We start from the raw sequence: 6,000 nt of genomic DNA, 5'->3' as shown, positions 1-6,000 counted from the left end.
TCGTGATAGAGAACAGCGTTCTCTAAATAGACTTTGTTACCCCGACCGAGACATATCACCAGATTGTAGTCCCGGAACCACTCGTCGAATCAGTGCTATTTTCCGCCCATGACACTTTAATCTCGGGACATTGTAGCAAGCACAAGACAACGGATAGAATCCGAGCGCGATTTTTCTGGCCAGGGATGTCTACAGCTGTCGCAGAATATTGTAGATCCTGTGATATTTGCCAGAGAACTCAAGCAAAGGGAAAGACAACAGATATTCCCTTAGATAACATGCCAAGGATAGAGACACCATTCAAGCGAGTAGCTATCGACCTCGTTGGCCCCTTGTCTCCGCCCACGGAGGAGAAGCACACGCACATCCTGACAGTCATCGATGTGGCGACTAGATTTCCAGAAGCAATACCACTGAAGAAGATAGACTCTGTTACAGTGGCCGAAGCACTGTTTTCTGTTTTCGCCAGAATGGGAATTCCCGATGAAATCCAGTCAGACAATGGATCCCAGTTCACCTCAGACATGATGCGAGAGTTCCGGAAGTTACTCTCCATAAAAGGTGTATTTTCGTCGCCTTACCATGCGCAGTCCAATGGTATCGTCGCCTTACCATGCGCAGTCCAATGGTATCGTCGCCTTACCATGCGCAGTCCAATGGTATCGTCGAGCGTCTGCACGGCACCCTGAAGCCCATGCTGAAGAAGGTCATCTCGACTCAACCAAGGCTGTGGCACAGGTATCTGCCGGCACTACTCTTCGCCATCAGAGAACTGCCCAACGCGAGTACAGGATTTTCCCCATTCCAACTGCTCTTCGGAAGGCAGCCGAAAGGACCCATCGACTTACTCGCCAACGCCTGGACTGGCAGAGAAAGTGCCCAGGAGGCCAAGACAACCTACCAATACGTCATTGATTTGAAGACCATGATCTACGACGCCTGTAAGGTGGCACACGACGCAGTGGACAATGCCAGAGCGATTCAGAAGCATCACCACGACAAGAGATCCACAAGGAGGACGTTCGCAGTCGGAGACCAAGTTCTGCTACTTCTACCGACTACAGCAAACAAGCTCCATATGCAGTGGAAAGGCCCTTACAGAGTTGTGGACGTTTTCAACAATGACTACAGAATTGACATGTTGACCACGCAGAAGGTATACCATGCCAACATGCTCAAGCTCTACGTAGACAGAGGCAACAGCACCGCAAGAATGACAACAGAGAAGAAGAAAAAGTGCCAGACAATGATGTCAAACCAGATGCTAATACCGAAGACGATACCCTACGACCAGATCGTAGGAAACAACGTGTGTCCCCAGGGCACCAAGCCAACAGCGGTAGCAGTATTGCTAGAAGAGGACGGAACACCATTCAACCTGGAGACTGTGGAACTGCCACAGGATGAGGCAACTTCCAGCTGGAAGGAGGCCCACATTGATGAATAGTTGGACCCTGATCAAGTCCAGGAGGTTGAAGCAGCGTTCCGTGAGTTCAAGCAATGTTTAAGAGCATCACCAGGAGCATCAAGAGGCACAGTAGTCCATTCCATCCGGGTGACGACAGAGGTACCTACGCGGACGAACGGTACCCACTGCCATTCGCAGCGGGGGACGACAACATCCTCGCTGACATTCTGTCACGATCAGGATCGGATCAACAGATTCCATACGCACCTTAACAGGTCGGAGGATGCCTGAGAAAAGAATGGAACATTCTTTTTTTTTCAGGGGGGGGGACGTGTGAAGGAAATCACGAATAACACTAACAGGCAAAGTTTGACAGTGATATCCTCCACGCTTTTAGAGCGTTAACCAGAGATAATAGCGTGACATCGCGAAGTGTGTAGCACGAACTGTGAATTCAGCTCACTGACCGAGAGAGTTGAAGTTGTGAATCGCAACGAAGATATCGGTACACTTAACCACTGTCCAGCAACAGGGAGGGGTTGTCACAGGAATCGACCGGGAGAAAGGAAGCCCGCGTAAAGCACTTAACAGGTAAATGGAATAAGCATTTGGATATCGCTAATGTTTATCGCATAAGTTGAATCGACTAACACTGTAACTTTAAACATAGCAGACATATATCTAAGACAAGATGTCCGCTATTTATGTTGTGCAGTGCGTCGTATAACCGGTCGGACAGGAAGGTAGTGGCCAGATGACAGTACTAAGGATCTGAGAAGACGCCGGAATACCAAACCTATATATAGACCCGCATAGCTGAGATTCGACGGGATTTCTAGAAGCTAGTGCACGGTTATTTTTGTCCGTAGAGTTGGATCATAGTGGTCACAGGGCGATAGATACTGAGTAGACCGAGGTCACCAGTAGAATGATTTAGTAGTAAATACATTTCCTAGTGAACGGCTATACACGCTGTCTGATTCTGTGTATAACCAGAATTAAAAGATGTCTACAAGAACTTGATTACTTAAGGTGTTACGAGTGTGTTCAAGTTGCGGTTCTTGCTAATGTTTTCACTCACTGAGTTACTTGCCTTGATTGCGACGGCGTATACGCACGGTCCAGTGTGCATTCGACAGGGGGTGCCCAATATGCACGGCTAGAACTAAGATACTTCTTGATTTCAGTAAATAGTTTCATTACATGTCAACTAGTTTGTTTTTAAATGATTTTTTAGAGATCGCCAAATGGTATTGTGTGAATAACATCATTCGGTCGATTGTACGCACGGCGCCGTGCTTCTAGTAGCTCTCAGTCCATTCCTTCTTTCCGGTATGGAAACAGACGTGTTTCTGGCGAAAGAATCGGCGTTTTCAACTCGCCATATCTTCATATTCATTCGGACTAGAACAACGAAATATAACTTTCTTGTAAAAAATATCCCGAGCCTTGCGACTCTGGTAGTCATTTTGTTACGCGAAGCGGCCTTTGGTAGGTACGACAGTTTTAGTCACCCAAGTAAATATATCTAAAACGCACGTGGACGAGTTTTTCAATGGCGTATTTGAAGTCTGTGAATGTTGTGATTACAAATCATTTCGGGGCACCCCTCAGTCTATACGTACAGACAAACAAATTGCATGGAACGAAAGTTGAGAGGCTGGACTGTAAGTTGTTGTTTTGACTTCTACAAATCTCGCAGGTCTTTTATGCAAAACAGACTCAAAATTGCATTTTTCACGCAAGTGTAGATGACGAGACTATCGAAGGAATGGAATACACTTGCCTACAGATATAATAGACAGACATTGTCTATTTATATCTATGACTTACCCTAGCCCAAATGTTAGAATAAAGAACATACTTTGCTCTTTTGAATGATGTATGATATGGCACTGTACACAGGATTTTAGACCTGCCCCCGAAGTTTTTTCCATAAACCCGTCAAAAAGGTCACTCTGTTTTGGCCGTAAAAAGCGCCCAAATGCAGTCAATTTCTAACCTGTGTCGTGTGTTCGAAGGAGTACATCTCAGCGATGCCATTGCCTTGCAACCTCAAAGAAATATATTTTAATAACCCGGTAAATGAACGTTTTTTTAGTGTGAAATAAAAGCCGGAGATTTGCTTCGTTTTTTTGCTGCGACACAAAACCAAAACCAACTATAGATCTGCGGTGACATTATGAGTTCGTTTTGGACATTGCAGTGAAGTTGCGTGGATCTTCGACGATTCCCGTTCGGTTTAATGTGGATGGAGCTTTGATTGAATGTAACTGCTTTGAAAAGTTACCGTCTCGTCGGTCCTACCCCCAAATCCCTTACCAGCCTCAGACCCCACCTCACCATTCTGACATCACTGGCGCACTATGTGTGATTATCCCTTCCTCATGTGTGTGTGTGTGTGTGTTGTTTGTTGTGTGAGTGCGTGCAGGCGGGCGGGCGTGGGTGTGCCCGTGTGTCTTTGCATGTCGTCTTGAGTGACTTCTGTGAATGTAAATATAGGTCAATTTTAGAAAAATATATATTACACTTGGAGATATTTGAGGACAAACAATTTTGTCAAAACACCTTGTTGTACTCACAGTGTCAAAATCCGGGTATGGGACTCATATATATATATAATGTTTAGGCAATTTTTTTGTTTTTTTTGTTCAATTGACATCTGTGAATGTAAATATAGGTCAATATTAGAAAAATATATATTACACTCGAAGATATTTGAGGAAAAACAATTTTGTCAAAAACCTTGTTGTACTCACAGTGTCAAAATCCGGGTATGGGACTCATATATATATTATATTTAGGCCCTTTTTTTTTTTTCAATTGACATCTGTGAATGTAAATATAGGTCAATATTAGAAAAATATATATTACACTCGAAGATATTTGAGGAAAAACAATTTTGTCAAAAACCTTGTTGTACTCACAGTGTCAAAATCCGGGTATGGGACTCATATATATATATATATTATATTTAGGCCCTTTTTTTTCTTTTTCAATTGACATCTGTGAATGTAAATAAAGGTCAATATTAGAAAAATATATATTACACTCAAAGATATTTGAGGAAAAACAATTTTGTCAAAAACCTTGTTGTACTCACAGTGTCAAAATCCGGGTATGGGACTCATATATATATTATATTATATTTAGGCCTTTTTTTCTTTTTTTTTCAATTGACTTCTGTGAATGTAAATATAGGTCAATTTTAGAAAAATATATATTACACTTGGAGATATTTGAGGACAAACAATTTTGTCAAAACACCTTGTTGTACTCACAGTGTCAAAATCCGGGTATGGGACTCATATATATATATATATTATATTTAGGCCCTTTTTGTTTGTTTGTTCAATTGACATCTGTGAATGTAAATATAGGTCAATATTACATTATTAGAAAAATATATATTACACTCGAAGATATTTGAGGAAAAACAATTTTGTCAAAAACCTTGTTGTACTCACAGTGTCAAAATCCGGGTATGGGACTCATATATATATATATATTATATTTAGGCCCTTTTTGTTTGTTTGTTCAATTGACATCTGTGAATGTAAATATAGGTCAATATTACATTATTAGAAAAATATATATTACACTCGAAGATATTTGAGGAAAAACAATTTTGTCAAAACACCTTGTTGTACTCACAGTGTAAAACACCGGGTATGGGACTCATATATATATATATATATATTATATTCATAGTCAGAGATACATAGAGAGAGAGAGAGAGAGAGAGAGAGAGAGAGAGAGAGAGAGAGAGAGAGAGAGAGAGAGAGAGAGAGAGAGAGAGAAAGAGAGAGAAAGAGAAAGAGAGAGAAAGAGAGAAAGAGAGAGAGAGAAAGAGAGAGAGAGAAAAGAAAGAGAGAGACAGACAGAGAGAGAGAGAGACAGACAGACAAGCAGAGAGAGAAAGACAGAGAGAGAGAAAGACAGACAGAGAGAAAGAAAGACAGAGAGAAAGACAGACAGAGAGAGAGAAAGACAGAGAGAGAGAAAGACAGACAGAGAGAAAGAAAGACAGAGAGAAAGACAGACAGAGAGAGACAGACAGAGAGAGACAGACAGAGACAGATAGAGAGAGAGACAGATAGAGAGAGACAGATAGAGAGAGAGACAGATGGAGAGAGACAGATAGAGAGAGAGAGACAGAGAGAGAGAGAAAAAAAACCCTCTACACAGTTGATTAAGTGTTCTTTTTTTTATTATGAACAAAACAATTCGGTCTTTTGCAACACATAACCAAATAATTGCATTCAAAAGTATAACAAACAGATAATAAACAAACTTAATTAATAAAACCAGGAAGGAAATTGATAATCAAAGTTCCAAACTTACAAAACCTTTGTAAATGATACTAAATGATAAATCAGATAATGATATAATCAAATGAAAATCAAAGTAAAAATGCAGGTGACTCGACCAAGGGGAGACAGAAAATTAAACTAATACAAAATGGAATAACGGAAAACATAACATATTGCTTTAAGCAAAGAGGATTACGAAAAGCCAATTCAGGGCTAACACAATCTTAATCTAACCCCATGTTTAAAATGTAATGGCTTAAAAATGACACTATTTACACT

At 41.0% G+C, this 6,000-nt stretch overlaps 1 long non-coding RNA gene across 2 annotated transcripts in view; it reads left to right on the top strand.

The window, feature by feature from the left end:
* The first annotated feature begins 1,818 nt into the window (after positions 1–1,818).
* Positions 1,819–6,000, top strand: part of LOC138976377 (uncharacterized) — a 115,795-nt gene continuing 111,613 nt past the window's right edge. Inside the window, exons 1-2 of one of the 2 annotated variants that reach the window (XR_011458971.1) lie at positions 1,819–1,999; positions 2,124–2,440. This is a non-coding gene — a long non-coding RNA (uncharacterized lncRNA). Of the gene's footprint in view, positions 2,441–6,000 lie in introns of both variants that reach the window. The other variant, XR_011458970.1, reaches the window with a different exon arrangement.

The sequence above is a fragment of the Littorina saxatilis genome, linkage group LG9, assembly GCF_037325665.1.
Source record: "Littorina saxatilis isolate snail1 linkage group LG9, US_GU_Lsax_2.0, whole genome shotgun sequence".
Taxonomy (NCBI): Eukaryota; Metazoa; Mollusca; class Gastropoda; order Littorinimorpha; family Littorinidae; genus Littorina; species Littorina saxatilis.
Note: the sequence above shows the minus strand (reverse complement) of the source record. Positions and strands in the feature narration are given on the sequence as shown.